Source organism: Rhinoraja longicauda, chromosome 42 (genome assembly GCF_053455715.1).
Source record: "Rhinoraja longicauda isolate Sanriku21f chromosome 42, sRhiLon1.1, whole genome shotgun sequence".
Classification (NCBI taxonomy): Eukaryota; Metazoa; Chordata; class Chondrichthyes; order Rajiformes; family Arhynchobatidae; genus Rhinoraja; species Rhinoraja longicauda.
The window spans coordinates 6,340,398-6,355,500 of record NC_135994.1 but is presented as its reverse complement, the minus strand read 5'-3'; the positions used below and the strand labels follow the sequence as shown (position 1 = coordinate 6,355,500).

The window sequence follows — 15,103 nt, the reverse complement described above, 5'->3', positions numbered from 1 at the left end:
TCATGCTGTTTGCACAAACATATTTTAATAGCGAGTAATTTCAGGAATCCTTATCATGACTGAAATCGGTTTGCACTGTTTGAAATTATGCCTGCACTACTTGAAGGGAGGAGCTCACTGCCAATGACCAGAAAGGGAAATCCTTGTGTAGTCATAGCCATACAACATGGAAACAAGCTCTTCAGCCCAACTCATCCATGGGTAATGGGAGGAGGAGGCTGGAAGAACATCCTCAATCTCTAAGGTAATGGAGCCTAAAATGTGAATGCTGAGGTTGAAGCTTTTGCCATCAAGTAGAAGTGCCCCATGAATGATCCATCTCAGACATCATAAACAGCTGGAGTAACTCAGCAGGTCAGGCAGCATCTCAGGAGAGAAGGAATGGGTGACGTTTTGGTCGAGACCCTTCTTCAGACTGATGTCAGGGGAGGGGAAAGAGAGGGACAGAGGACCTATCTAAAGGTAGAGAAGTCAATGTTCATACCGCTGGGCTGCGAGCTGCCCAAGCGAAATATGCAGCTTACAGCCCAGCGGTATGAACATTGACTTCTCTAACTTTAGATAGCTCCTCTGTCCCTCTTTTTCCCCTCCCTCTTCCCAGTTCTCCCTCTGTCTTCCTGTCTCCACCTATATCCTTTCTTTGTCCCGCCCCCCTGACATCAGTCTGAAGAAGGGTCTCAACCCGAAACGTCACCCATTCCTTCTCTCCAGAGATTCTGCCTGACCCGCTGAGTTACTCCAGGTTTTCGTGATACCTTCGATTTGTACTAGCATCTGCAGTTATTTTCCTACACAATGATCCATCTCAACTCTGTCCTGAGATCCCACCGTCACAGAAGCTGGTCTCTAGTCAATTTAATTTACTCCATGTGCTATTAAGAGGCAGCTTAAAGAATGGTATACAGAATGTGAAAGGAGAGAAGGGAGAATGGAGCCAATTCTTGGAAACAACATGGATGGATTCAATGCACTTTGGATACTCCTCTCATTTTTGTGCTTGTTCACCTCCACGCTTTCAAAATCCATGCTCTTTTTATGACATTTTAATACTAAGTCAGCTTTATGTCAACAGGTAAAGCTTTTAGAGATTTGTCAGTTTTGCATATTTCCTGCCTGTTAGTGAACTGAAAAAATATTCAATCTCATTACAGTCAACAGCAATAACTAGTTAAATTGTTCTTTGACTGGAATTCAGAGTTGTGTTTCATCTGAAAAAACCCCAAATATGGCAAAGAAAGCAATTAATGCTAAATAATTGAAAATCTGTTTTCTTCAATATGTTCCAGCTTCTCATGCGATTATATTTCTTCTTTTGGAAATGGATGAATCATTATGAATACACTTGTCGCTAGTTAGAATTTTCATTTCTCAGTCCAAATGCAGAAGCTTTGTGGTAATTGTGTAACATGCTGAGAGGGATGTCAATTCAAGTGCTTAAATCTGCAATTCATGTTCAGCATATGGACAAATGTGTAGCACCAAGAATCGAGTAATCACACTGTCCAGGTAGATTGGCTGGAGCACAAGCTTCAAAGTTAAGAAAAATGCTTTCCAAAAGAAAAAGGTTAATGCTTCCTTCGATTGAAACACAAATCAAGGTACATTACAGCCATCTTTTGTTTTGTCAGCCTTACATTCCAAAAGCTAACCATCCTCTGAGGGAAGAAATTGCTCCTCATTTCTATCCTGACTGACTAATCACTGATTTTGAGACTGTGATCCCTGGTTCAAGGCACCAGGGAACATCAATTCCACATCTACTCTAAGAAACTCCTTAAACCCAGGTTGTTCCCTAATGCCACACTTGGTCAAATGCAGCTAAATTAAGGGCTGTTACTTTCAATTCTGTACTCGTGTCTGTGCTTGGACCAACGCAGTGATCAGATTTGGGACTCAATGGTCTCGGTCAAACCAAAACTGGGCATGGGGTGAGCAGGTTATTAGTGGGTATGGCCACTTGATAGCATCGTCAACGATACCTTCCATCACCTTGCTGTTCGGACCGTAGCTGGCATTTACCAAATATTGATGGCTATGTTCATAGACTGAGATTCTGGGCCTGTTTTCCTCAAGAGGACTGGGGCCAAGACCATTGAATCCCAGATTTCATCACAGCCTTGGTCCAGACATACTCCAATCCTCTCAACCTCCTCCAGGGAAAACAAGCCCATCTTCTCCAGTCTAGCCACTTGCTGAATTCCCTCATCGCTTTGGTAAATCTCTTTTGCACCCTCTTCCAATCCGTGTCCTAATCCCTGTCTGTGAAATTTTGTTCATTTTTGGTCTTTGAGTAACAATTATATTTACTTGGCCTCAATGTCAACAATCATCCACAATCACCATTCATTGTAGTCTGCTGGCATGTGTCCAAGCTTAAACATTGAACCAAGCTCCAATATGGAAAGCCCTGTGGCATTTGCAAAAACATACTGCTGAGCTCTGCAGTTGAGGATTAGGAACACATGCGATCTACTGAAGGGTTACCATCCCCTGTGAAGGAACAGATGCAGTGTAAGTCATTTGCCCAACCTACAGCAGCCTCTGGGTGTCAGTAAATTAATGTTGATCATGCTGTTAGTTGTACTATATAGAAACCACAAGAACAGAAATAGACCCCATGAGGCATTCAAGCTGCTAGATCGTAGCTAATCTGCACCTCAATTTAAATCACGAACTTTTCTCTTTAACCCTTGAAAACCTGATTTGATGCCACCCGTTCATTTTGAAGATTTCAATTGACCCAGCACTTGTAACTGTGTGTGTGTGCATGTCTGTATGTGTGAATGCATGTGTGTTTGTGTTACAATTTCTGATTTGCATCAACTTTTGTGTGCAAAGGTGCTTCCTGGTTTCCCTCCTGGATTGTCTAGTTTTGATTTTAAGCCTGCTTGATCTTTAAGCTTGATCTCGCATTGAACATCCCAGTCTGTGGTACACATGACCCTATGGGTTGGCAAGATATCCCTCAGAGTGGAAGGCTTTGGGGTGGGAGAAATGAATAAGAAAGATTGTGCAAAGGCAAAATTAAAAGGCTGTTGATATTTACTGTGGACAATTGGTGGTTTGAGGATTGCAGGTGTCGGTCAGGCAGATGATCAGGAGGTGGTCAAGCAGGTGATTAGAGATGGGAGGAGGAATGGAAAAATGATTGGGGATGTTGGCAAATGATCGGGGGTGGTCGTACAGGCAAGTGGAGTGGATTAGTGATGGTTGACTTCAGAAATGGGAAAGCCATGAAACTATCTGCATCAGGCGGGACTTCAGTGGAGCGAGTCAACAGCTTCAAGTTCCTAGGCATGTATGTCTCTGAAAATCTGCCCAGCACATTGATGCAATCACAAAAGAGCGCCTCTATTTCCTCAGAACATTGAAGAGATTCTGCAGGACGCCGAATACTCTAATGAACTGCACAGTAGAGAGCACACAGAATGGTTGCATCATAACCTGGTTTGATCATTTGAACGCCCAAGAATGAAGGAGGCTACAGAAAGTGGTGGACATTGCCTGGTCCATCATGGGTATCGACCTCCCCACCATCAAAGGGATTGACAGGAAGCGGTGCCTCAAGAAGGCAGCTAATATCATCAAAGACCCACATCACCCTGGCTACGCTCTCATCGCACTGCTACCATTGGAAAGACACTACCGTAATTGTTTTGTATATTTATTTGTGGTTTTGTTGTTTTCAATATTCCTGTAAAGCTGCAGCAAATAAGAATTCCATTCCCGGTGCATCTGACCATGAAACACTCCCGACTCTGAGAAGTAAGGAACTGGAGATGGACACAAAGTGCTGGAGCAACTCAGTGGGACAGGCAGCATCTCTGGATAGAAGGAATGAGTGACATTGCGGGTAAAGACCCTTCTTCGGACTTGACATGCTGGTTTACAACAAAAAGACACAGAGTGCTGGAGTGAATCAGTGGGTCAGATAGCATCTCTGGAGAACATGTAGCAGAGATGCTACCTGACCCCTGAGTTATTCAGGAGACACTTTGTGTCTTTTTTTACTCTTGACACCTGAACTGATTCGGAGTGGTTGGAGAGATGGCAGGTGGGAGACTGATGGTTGGATCAGGTGGATGGAACATGAAATGTATGCTGGTTTTGGGCAACTAGTAGTCTAATCTTGTAGGGTAGGCGCAATTGAGGAAAGTTTGGGAACATAGTCTAGATTTCTCACACTGACGGGCACTGTCGTTGCACATTGTCGTGTGCACACTAGAGGACTTCTGGTCGAAGAAAAGTCATGCGGTAGCAATTACATTGCCTTACATCTCAAGTTGCTGCAATTTATATCATTAGATTGTAGGCTCCAGAATCTGAAATAAAACAGCCATGATTTGCCACACCGCCTTCATTCAGATACAAACACTGACCAATCTACCCGCTGAATCCCTTATAATGTACATCAGTTACATTACTTCTCAAAAAGCTGCATGTGATGTAAATCTGAAATAAAAACAGAAAATACTGGAGATACTCAGCAGGTCAGGCGGCATCTGTGGAGGGAGAAACAAAGTTAACATTGCAGGTCAGAAGGTCATTAATCTGAAGTGTTAACTCTTTTTCCCACATATACTGCCTGACCTGAGTATTTACAGCATGTTCTATTTCATTGTTCCGTTTCGGGACAGATGACAATATAACACTCTTGACTCTCTTGACTCTTTCAGATCACCCCTCCAACCTCTAAACCCAAAGAAGTAGAAACCCAGGTTACAAAGAAAGGTTACATGGGGACATAGGAAGATGCTCGTCATTCAAGCTGCTTAATCGGACATTGCATCCGTCTATCCCACTTGAGTAGGTATATGCATTTAACGTCATGAAAATGTTGGAAGGTAGCTTGATTTAGTGATACCATTCCTCTAGTGTTATTCTGAAATCTCCAGAATTAAAGGTTAATCCTCTGGACACTCAGAAGGAAAATAAATGTGTGCATGTTGTGCGGCACGGTGGCGCAGTGGTAGAGTTGCTGCCTTACAGCGAATGCAGCGCCGGAGACTCAGGTTCGATCCTGACTACGGGCGCCGTCTGTACAGAGTTTGTACGTTCTCCCCGTGATCTGCGTGGGTTTTCTCCGAGATCTTCTGTTTCCTTCCACACTCCAAAGACGTACAGGTTTGTAGGTCAATGTAGGTTAATTGACTGGGTAAAATGTAAAAATTGTCCCTAGTGGGTGTAGGATAGTGTTAATGTGCGGGGATCGCTGGGCGGCGCGGACTCGGTGGGCCGAAGGGCCTGTTTCCGCGCTGTATCTCTAAATCTAAATCTAAAAAATCTAAATGTTAGAGTTGGCAAGCAGTAAACATAAAGCAGGTTGACTGACAACACTTCACCTCACTGAATCATGGGGCATCAACCAGGTACACGGTACTGGTACTCAAGGATAGCTTCTATTTTCCAATATATTATTACATGGTTATATTAGTCCAATGCATTGAGACTAGGCGAGCAACCCAACAGTTTGGGAGTTCAGCCTGTCATAAACTGGATGAAATAGTGGTCTGAACCTTCAGCACTGCTGCCCATATTGGCTAGTGGGTCTGAGAGCCTAAATGTGAGACCACCTAATAAAGTGAAAAGTATTCTTCCTCAGATGTGTTTAGGTGTGGTAGCTCTGTGGTTATGATGTGGAATTTTAAGTTAGAAATCTGCTGGGCAGCTTGGTAGCAAAGGCAGTAGAGCTGCTGCCTCATAGGTCCAGTGATCCCGGTTCGATCCTGACCTCAGGTGCTACCTGTGTGGAGTTTGCACATTCCTCCTCTGACCACGCGGGTTTTCTCCGGGTGCTCCGGTTTCCTGCCGCATCCCAAAGACGTGCGGGTCGGTGGTTTACTTGGCCACTGCAAATTGCTGCTAGCGTGTTTGGTGAAATCTGAGGGGAATTGATGGGAATGTGGGGAAATAAGATGGTTGATAGAATGAGTGGACCGAAGGGCCTGCTTCCACAACGTACAGAGCAATAGAACATTTGCTAATTCATGATTCATTGTTCTAGCCCAAAATTCTAATCCTGTTACAATTTATTTTGATGTATCAACCTTAACACAGCAGCATATATACCAGGTCTTGGGCTATTGCAGTAATCAGTAAGTAGTTATCTTAAAGAGGTTTATTCCATGAAATTAATTAAACTTGATGGTAAATGTGCCAATATCTGTACAGTTTGTATTCTTAACCTTAATGTTAACAGAAATCTTTGATGTTGAATGAAATTGGCTTGTAATTTAAATTGCAAATAGCCTTGTTGATTTAAATAAGAAGGTTTCCTTTTGATCTGAAGAACTGACTTGTTCAATTCAGTCATGCAAAATATTCCCATTTCACCATCAATCTACCTATATTACGTGTTCTCCCTCTGTTTAATTGAATTTGTACCCTGTATTGTTTGATTTGTTGTAGAAATTTCACATGCTAATCACAAGAGTCTTTTGTGTTTTTCTCATTTGAGTTCGGAAAAGAGCTGGGATTGATTTGATTTTGGAAAGCTGAACGCTTCAACATTAAGAACACAGTTATTCCAAAAGCTCATGGTTTAGAGAAATTATGAATTGCCTTTCAGTTAGGAGTTTTGATAGAGTTGAAAGTGAGAGTCTAAAATGAGAGGATCTTAATAACTTTAATATTGTATAATATTAATAACTTTCTTCATTATCTTTCCAAGCCATGCAGCAAATTAGAAGCTATTTTTATGAATAGTTGTGATCACATTGACTTCACATTGGCTTCTCTAACTTCAGATAGTTCCTCTATCCCTCTCTTTCCCCTCCCCCTTCCCAGTTCTCCCACTGTCTTCCTGTCTCCAACTACATCCTATCTTTGTCCCGCCCCCTCCCCTGACATCAGTCTGAAGAAGGGTCTCGACCCGAAACATCACCCATTCCTTCTCTCCAGAGATGCTGCCTGACCCACTGAGTTACTCCAGCATTTTGTGTCTACCTTCGATTTGAACCAGCATCTGCAGTTATTTTCCTACATATAATTATCATGTAATTATTGTGTCGAGTTTTAAATTCTCATAATTCCAGCACCTTGCGCCCCTCCATCTCTGAAAACCAGCCCCACAATCTAAAGTCTGACATCAGTCTGAAGAAGGGTCTTGACCCGAAACATCACCCATTCCTTCGACCCAAAGATACTGCTGAGTTACTCCAGCATTTTGTGTCTATCTACAACCTTCAGGAATCGCTTGGGTCCTCTAGTGAAGTGCAAGGCACCCTGGCCACTATTGATCCCTTAATCAACATTACTGTTTTTAAATATTGCTGTTTGTGGTTCGCTTATTATGTGCATCTCTGCAGCCTTCCCTTGCACTACAAAGTGGTTGCTGTTCTAAAGTGTGTAATTGATTGTAAAGTGCTTTGTAATACCCCAAAGTTGTCACGGACAGAAAGCCTCAGCAAAGTCCAAGGCTCTGAAACTGAGTCCTAAGTGTGAGACCAGTTCAGTCTCATTGTAATGGTCATCATTTACTGCAAGCTTCAAAGTTTAGAGCAGCCATGAGCTTCAATTAGTAAAAATGAACTTTACATGTTGACATCCAGTAGAGAGATCTAAGGCTAAGCAAAAATCAAAATCAATTTCCGTGGCAATTCAAAATAACAACTGAAGAAAGCATTTCGTAGTTTGGCAATTCATTCAGACAATAAAGAACTAAGATTTTCCAGCATTTATGGCCCAGGCAGTATTGGCACCTTTCAAATAAAGTGTTAGTGTTCAAGAAATGTTAACTCTCAAGAGTCAAGAGTGTTTAATTGTCATATACACCGAATGGAACAATGAAATTCTTACCTGCAGCAGCATAACTGTTCTGTAAACACAGTACTCAATAGATAACATAATAAAACAAACAAAAAGAAGTTCAATAAATATCGTCCCAATATTAGTGCAAAACAAAACAAAGGCCCAAAGTCCCCAGTGCAATCGAGACAGTTTATAGTTCGTAGTTTAGTTGGTGTTTGTCGTGTTCAATAGCCCGATGGTTGTTGGAAAGAAGCTGTTCCTGAACCTGGAAATCATGGTTTTCAGACGCCTATACCTTCTTCCCGATGGCAAGAGTGTAATGAGAGCATGGCCAGGGTGGTGTGGGTCCTTGATGATGCTGGCTGCCTTTTTGAGGCAGCGCCTCCTATAGATCCCTTCGATGGTGCGGAGGTCAGTACCCATGATGGACTAGACGACGTTTGCAACTTTTTATAATCTCCTTTGTTACTGGCCGTTTGAGTAGCCAACCTAGGCCTTGGTGCAATGCCACTGTGCCACCGTGCCACCGGTGGGGTGGTGTACCAAAGCACGGTATGTTCATAGAACTAGAATCCAGGAACTCCAGGAAAGGAGAAGAGACTTTGCTGAGGCAATTGGTATGATTTCGTTTTGAAAGAAATTCTCCAGGGAAAGAATTTGAAGGGTTAAAACCCTTCAAAAAATCCAGCTCCCCCCCCCCCCCCCCCTTCCTCAACCCTCGCCAATCTCAGTAGTGTAACAGGAAAATGAAAGAAGGTTGACCTATGGATAATATGCATCACCTCTATTAGCCTCAATAGACAATAGACAATAGGTGCAGGAGTAGGCCATTCAGCCCTTCGAGCCAGCACCGCCATTCAATGCGATCATGGCTGATCACTCTCAATCAGTACCTCGTTCCTGCCTTCTCCCCATACCCCCTCACTCCGCTATCCTTAAGAGCTCTATCCAGCTCTCTCTTGAAAGCATCCAACGAACTGGCCTCCACTGCCTTCTGAGGCAGAGAATTCCACACCTTCACCACTCTCTGACTGAAAAAGTTCTTCCTCATCTCCGTTCTAAATGGCCTACCCCTTATTCTTAAACTGTGGCCCCTTGTTCTGGACTCCCCCAACATTGGGAACATGTTTCCTGCCTCTAATGTGTCCAATCCCCTAATTATCTTATACGTTTCAATAAGATCCCCCCTCATCCTTCTAAATTCCAGTGTATACAAGCCTAATTGCTCCAGCCTTTCAACATACGACAGTCCCGCCATTCCGGGAATCAACCTAGTGAACCTACGCTGCACGCCCTCAATAGCAAGAATATCCTTCCTCAAATTTGGAGACCAAAACTGCACACAGTACTCCAGGTGCGGTCTCACCAGGGCCCAGTACAACTGTAGAAGGACCTCTTTGCTCCTATACTCAACTCCTCTTGTTACGAAGGCCAACATTCCATTGGCTTTCTTCACTGCCTGCTGTACCTGCATGCTTCCTTTCAGTGACTGATGCACTAGGACACCCAGATCTCGTTGAACATCCCCTCTTCCTAACTTGACACCATTCAGATAATAATCTGCCTTTCTATTCTTACTTCCAAAGTGAATAACCTCACACTTATCTACATTAAACTGCATCTGCCATGTATCCGCCCACTCACACAACCTGTCCAAGTCACTCTGCAGCCTTATTGCATCTTCCTCACAATTCACACTACCCCCCAGCTTAGTATCATCTGCAAATTTGCTAATGGTACTTTTAATCCCTTCATCTAAGTCATTAATGTATATCGTAAATAGCTGGGGTCCCAGCACCGAACCTTGCGGTACCCCACTGGTCACTGCCTGCCATTCCGAAAGGGACCCATTTATCCCCACTCTTTGCTTTCTGTCTGTCAACCAATTTTCTATCCATGTCAGTACCCTACCCCCAATACCATGTGCTCTAATTTTGCCCACTAATCTCCTATGTGGGACCTTGTCGAAGGCTTTCTGAAAGTCGAGGTACACCACATCCACTGACTCTCCCCTGTCAATTTTCCTAGTTACATCCTCAAAAAATTCCAGTAGATTTGTCAAGCATGATTTCCCCTTCGTAAATCCATGCTGACTCGGAATGATCCTGTTACTGCTATCCAAATGCTCAGCAATTTCGTCTTTTATAATTGACTCCAGCATCTTCCCCACGACTGATGTCAGACTAACTGGTCTATAATTACCCGTTTTCTCTCTCCCTCCTTTCTTAAAAAGTGGGATAACATTTGCTATCCTCCAATCCACAGGAACTGATCCTGAATCTATAGAACATTGAAAAATGATCTCCAATGCTTCCACTATTTCTAGAGCCACGTCCTTAAGTACCCTGGGATGCAGACCATCAGGCCCTGGGGATTTATCAGCCTTCAGTCCCATCAGTCTACCCAAAACCATTTTGTATTAATGGGCACATCTCAGTCTAATCCTTTTCTTGAAACATCTTAAGTGAACCTTTTTTCAGATTATGAACACAACAACTGAGCTTCAAACAAGCCAACATGCCTGGATTTCAGATATATAAAAGCACGGAACTGTGGCAACCACGTTTACCCACACCAGAAATGTGATAATGACCAGAGGGGGGTGGGCATACGGAGCGAGCTGCCAGAGGAGGTCATTGCGGCAGGTACAATAACAACATTTAAAAGACACTTGGACAGATACATGGAAAGGAAAAGTTTAGAGGGGTATGGACCAAACGCGTGCGAATGGGACTAGTGCAAATGGGGCGTCTCTGTCAGTATTGACGAGTTGGGCCAAAGGGCCTGTTCCCGTTATGCATGACTCTTTGACCAGAAAGAGTCCAAGAAATAGCTTTATTGCATTTTGATGGCGTCAAAACAGTGTTGCATATCACCAAACCTCTGTTTTTAAAGTTCTTAAACAATGTAATGTTTTTAGAACAGGATTGTCAGATTTGTCTTTTGATTTATTGCCGCTGGCACTTAGCCTTGACCTCAGATTCTAGTCCTTAAAGTTATAAACAAATAAATTACACTCTTCCAGCCATAGGGGAGTGTTGCAACAGAGGGGATGGATGTTGTAATGATACGAGCGGGTGGGAGAGTGCAGCTGGTGGATGAGAGAGAGCTGGACAGTGAAGAACAGTGACCACAGGAAGCATTTTCTTTGTTCAGGGGGGTCATTGCTAGTCTCTCATACAACAGCAGGAGAGAGTCAGGGAGGTCTCTGAACACCTGTACTCTGGGCAAGCCTGCAGTGCAGACAATGCCCTAAGTAGTGCTTGGTGCGGGCATGAAGTGCTTTGTTTCCTCAGGTGTGGCAAATGGGGAAGGACATTTACTAGGTTATAATTTAGAGAAGACCATTTAACAAAGCAGCTGAAGATAGTTGGCCCAGGAACTTCAAAGATGTCCTGGGGCAGGAATGGGGCAATAATAATAGGGCAGCACGGAGGCACAGCGGTAGAGTTGCTACCTTACAGCGCTTGCAACACCACAGACGTGGGTTCGATCCTGACTACGGGCGCTGTCTGTACGGAGTTTGTACGTTCTCCCCGTGACCTGCGTGGGTTTTCTCCGAGATCTTCGGTTTCCTCCCACACTCCAAAGGCGTACAGGTTTGTACGTAAATTGGCTTGGTATGAATGTAAATTGTCCCTAGCGTGTGTAGGATAGTGATAGTGTGCAGGGATCGCTGGTCGGTGTGGACTCGGTGGGCCAAAGGGCCTGTTTCCGTGCTGTATCTCCAAACTAAACTAAATTACAACTGGCTTTCTGATCGCTACTGCTACTGCAAAGTGCCTGTAAATAGACAATAGACGATAGGTGCAGGAGGAGGCCATTCGGCCCTTCGAGCCAGTACTGCCATTCAATGTGATCATGGCTCATCATTCTCAATCAGTACCCCGTTCCTGCCTTCTCCCCATACCCCCTGACTCCGCTATCATTAAGAGCTCTATCTAGCTCTCTCTTGAAAGCATCCAGAGAATTGGCCTCCACTGCCTTCTGAGGCAGAGAATTCCACAGATTCACAACTCTCTGACTGAAAAAGGTTTTCCTCATCTCCGTTCTAAATGGCCTACCCCTTATTCTTAAACTGTGGCCCCTTGTTCTGGACTCACCCAACATTGGGAACATGTTTCCTGCCTCTAACGTGTCCAACCCCTTAATAATCTTATACGTTTTGATAAGATCCCCTCTCATCCTTCTAAATTCCAGTGTATACAAGCCTAGCCGCTCCAGTCTTTCAACATACGACAGTCCCGCCATTCCGGGAATTAACCTAGTAAACCTATGCTGCACGCCCTGCAAACAGATGCTAAATCTGATTCTCCTCCTCTAAGATGTCTATCTCAGCCAATTATCCTGTTGACCCTAACTATCATGTGATGAGTGATCACTTGGTAAGGTGCCGGTGGGGATGGTGGGTGGGGGGAGGGAGAAGGTGATTCAAGGTGGCTGACTGACATGGTCACAAATACAATATCGAGGGCTTAAGAAGAGGAGAATCTTAGCTGTGGAAAATCAGTGATTTAAAGAACGAATTCTCAAGAAATAGAATTTGAAGGGTTAAAACCCATCAGAAAATACAGCTTCATTCTCCCTCCTCAGCCCCAAGGCAATCTCAATAGAAAATGAAAAAAGGTTGCCCTGTTGATAATATGCATCACCTCTATTAGCCTCTGTGTTCAGTGGCAGATCTCAGCCTAATCCTTTTCTTGGAGCATCTTATGTGATTCTTTTTCAGATTCTAAACACAATAACTGAGCTTCAAACATGCCAACGTGCCTGCATTTCCGATTTGGAAAAGCAAAGAATGACTTGGATTTGTGTGGCACTTTACACAGACTCAGGGTGTCCAGCAGTGTGCGCTAATTTCAGTGAGAAGTTTAGTTTAGAGATACAGTATGGGAACAGGCCCTTCGGCCCATTGAGTCCGCACCGACCAACTATCCTACACACTAGGGACAATTTATAATTTTACCGAAGCTAATTAACCTGGTGTGGGAGGAAACCGGAGCTCCCGGGGAAAACCTATGCAGGTCACGGGGAAAACGTACAAACTCCGTACAGACAGCACCCGTAGTCAGATTGAAACCGGATCCCTGGCACTGTAAGTGCTGTAAGGCAGCAACTCTGCCGTGCGCCACCGTGCCACCTATATAATGTAGTCACCATTGGGAGAAATGTGCCAGCAAGTTTATGCACAGCAAGGTCCTATACCACAGTTATGATGATAACCAAAACAGGAAATAAACATCATCACCCATATGTTGTTGACAAGGATTTTCACAAGGCCTTTGATATGGTGCCACACGTGAGGCTGCTAATGAAGATGAGAGCCCATGGTATTCGAGGGAAGATACTACCATGGCTAGAAGGGTGGCTGGTTGGCAGAAGGCAATGAGTGGCGAGAAAGGGGGCTTTTTCTGGTTGGCTGCCAGTGACTAGCGGAGTTCTGCAGGGGTCGGTGTTGAGGCCGCTTCACGTTGTACATCAATGATTTGGACGATGCAATTGGTGGCTTTGTGGCCAAGTTTGCAGATGATACGAAGATACGTGGAGTGGCAGGTAGTGTGGAGGAAGTGGAGAGACGTGGGGACAGCTTGGGAGAGTGGGCAAAGAAGTGGAAGATTGAATACAGCACATCAAAGTGTGGAGTCATGCACTTTGATAGAAGGAATAAAGGCGTAGGCTACTTTCTAAATGGGGAGAGGATTCAGAGATCGGATGTGCAAAGCGACTTGGTAGTGCTGGTGCAGGATTCCCAAAAGGTTAATTTGCAAGTTGAATCGGTAGGAAGGAATGCAAATGCGACGTCAGCATTTATTTCAAGAGGACTAGAATATAGAAACGGGGATGTAATGCTGAGGCTTTATCAGCCATTGGCCAGACTGCATTTGGAGTATTGTGGAGTATCAGCTTGTCACAGATCCCAGGACTTATCCCAGAATTCAACATCGTCAGGTAAGCAGCAATCTCAGCCTTTGAATGGCACCTTCCTAGCATTGTTTTTCTTCCTCCTCCTTTCTGCTGATAATTTCAACTACTCTATATTTTCTCAAGAGCGACCTTCTGACATTTGCCAATGCCTTTAGTTACCTAGCTTCAACACCCCTCCTTTTGTCATTTAATCTCTCAATAGACAATAGACAATAGGTGCAGGAGTAGGCCATTCGGCCCTTCGAGCCAGCACCGCCATTCAATGTGATCATGGCTGATCATTCTCAATCAGTACCCCGTTCCTGCCTTCTCCCCATACCCCCTGACTCCGCTATCCTTAAGAGCTCTATCTAGCTCTCGCTTGAATGCATCCAGAGAATTGGCCTCCACTGCCTTCTGAGGCAGAGAATTCCACAGATTTACAACTCTCTGACTGAAAAAGTTTTTCCTCATCTCTGTTCTAAATGGCCTACCCCTTATTCTTAAACTGTGGCCCCTGGTTCTGGACTCCCCCAACATTGGGAACATGTTTCCTGCCTCTAACGTGTCCGACCCCTTAATAATCTTATACGTTTCGATAAGATCCCCTCTCATCCTTCTAAAAGGATCCTCTCATCTCATTTTCCCAACTACAGACTTAATTTTTTATTTCTTTGCTCGCCACCTTTCATCCCAATCTTTATTTTGAAATGCCAATACATGTTCAGTTATCTAAGTCCAAGTGTTACCTAATTGAAAATAGACACCGGTCAACAATATCTTCAAGAGAAAACGTATTGCTGTAATAGCCTTGAATATACAGTGAGGGTATCTGGGTTTATGTTCATAAGTTATAGGATCAGAATTAGGCCATTCGGCCCATCAAATCTACTCGCCAATTCAATCATAACTTCAATCATTCTATCTCTCCCTCTCAACCCCATTCTTCTGCCTTCTCCCCATAACCCCTGACACCCATATTAATCAAGAATATGTCAATCTCCGCCTTCAAAATATCCACTGACTTGGTCTCCGCAGCCGTCTGTGGCAATGAATTCCACAGATTCACCACCCTCTGACTAAAGACATTCCTCTTTAACTCCTTTCTAAAGGTACTGTACCTCCTTTTATTCTGAGGCTATGACCTCTGGCCCTTGTAAGATTTGAGAAGTTTTCCCTCATTCTGCAAGCAACACCTAACCAAAGAGCTGCAGTTTGGACATTTTAAACGGGAGACTGGGACTGATAGCGGAGAAAGGCTGCGGTCAGTTTACCAAGGGATGTCACAATCCGTGGGTCCTAAGATGGCCGCAGGACCTCGTGACCAGCCACAAAAGCAAAAACCTTACAGCCCAGTCTCTAGGTTTCTGCAAAGCCACGGCCAGAACAATGGATGGATATTGGCCATGCAGAAACTTGCGAAACCAGGTGGAAGTCCAGGCACTGGGGC

The 15,103-nt window shown here is 44.1% G+C and overlaps 1 long non-coding RNA gene across 1 annotated transcript in view; it reads left to right on the top strand.

Annotated features, from left to right (window-relative positions):
- Positions 1 to 15,103, top strand: part of LOC144611983 (uncharacterized) — a 36,785-nt gene that overhangs the window by 4,932 nt on the left and 16,750 nt on the right. Inside the window, exon 2 of the long non-coding RNA XR_013549601.1 lies at positions 4,677 to 4,806. This is a non-coding gene — a long non-coding RNA (uncharacterized LOC144611983). The remainder of the gene's footprint in view (positions 1 to 4,676; positions 4,807 to 15,103) is intronic.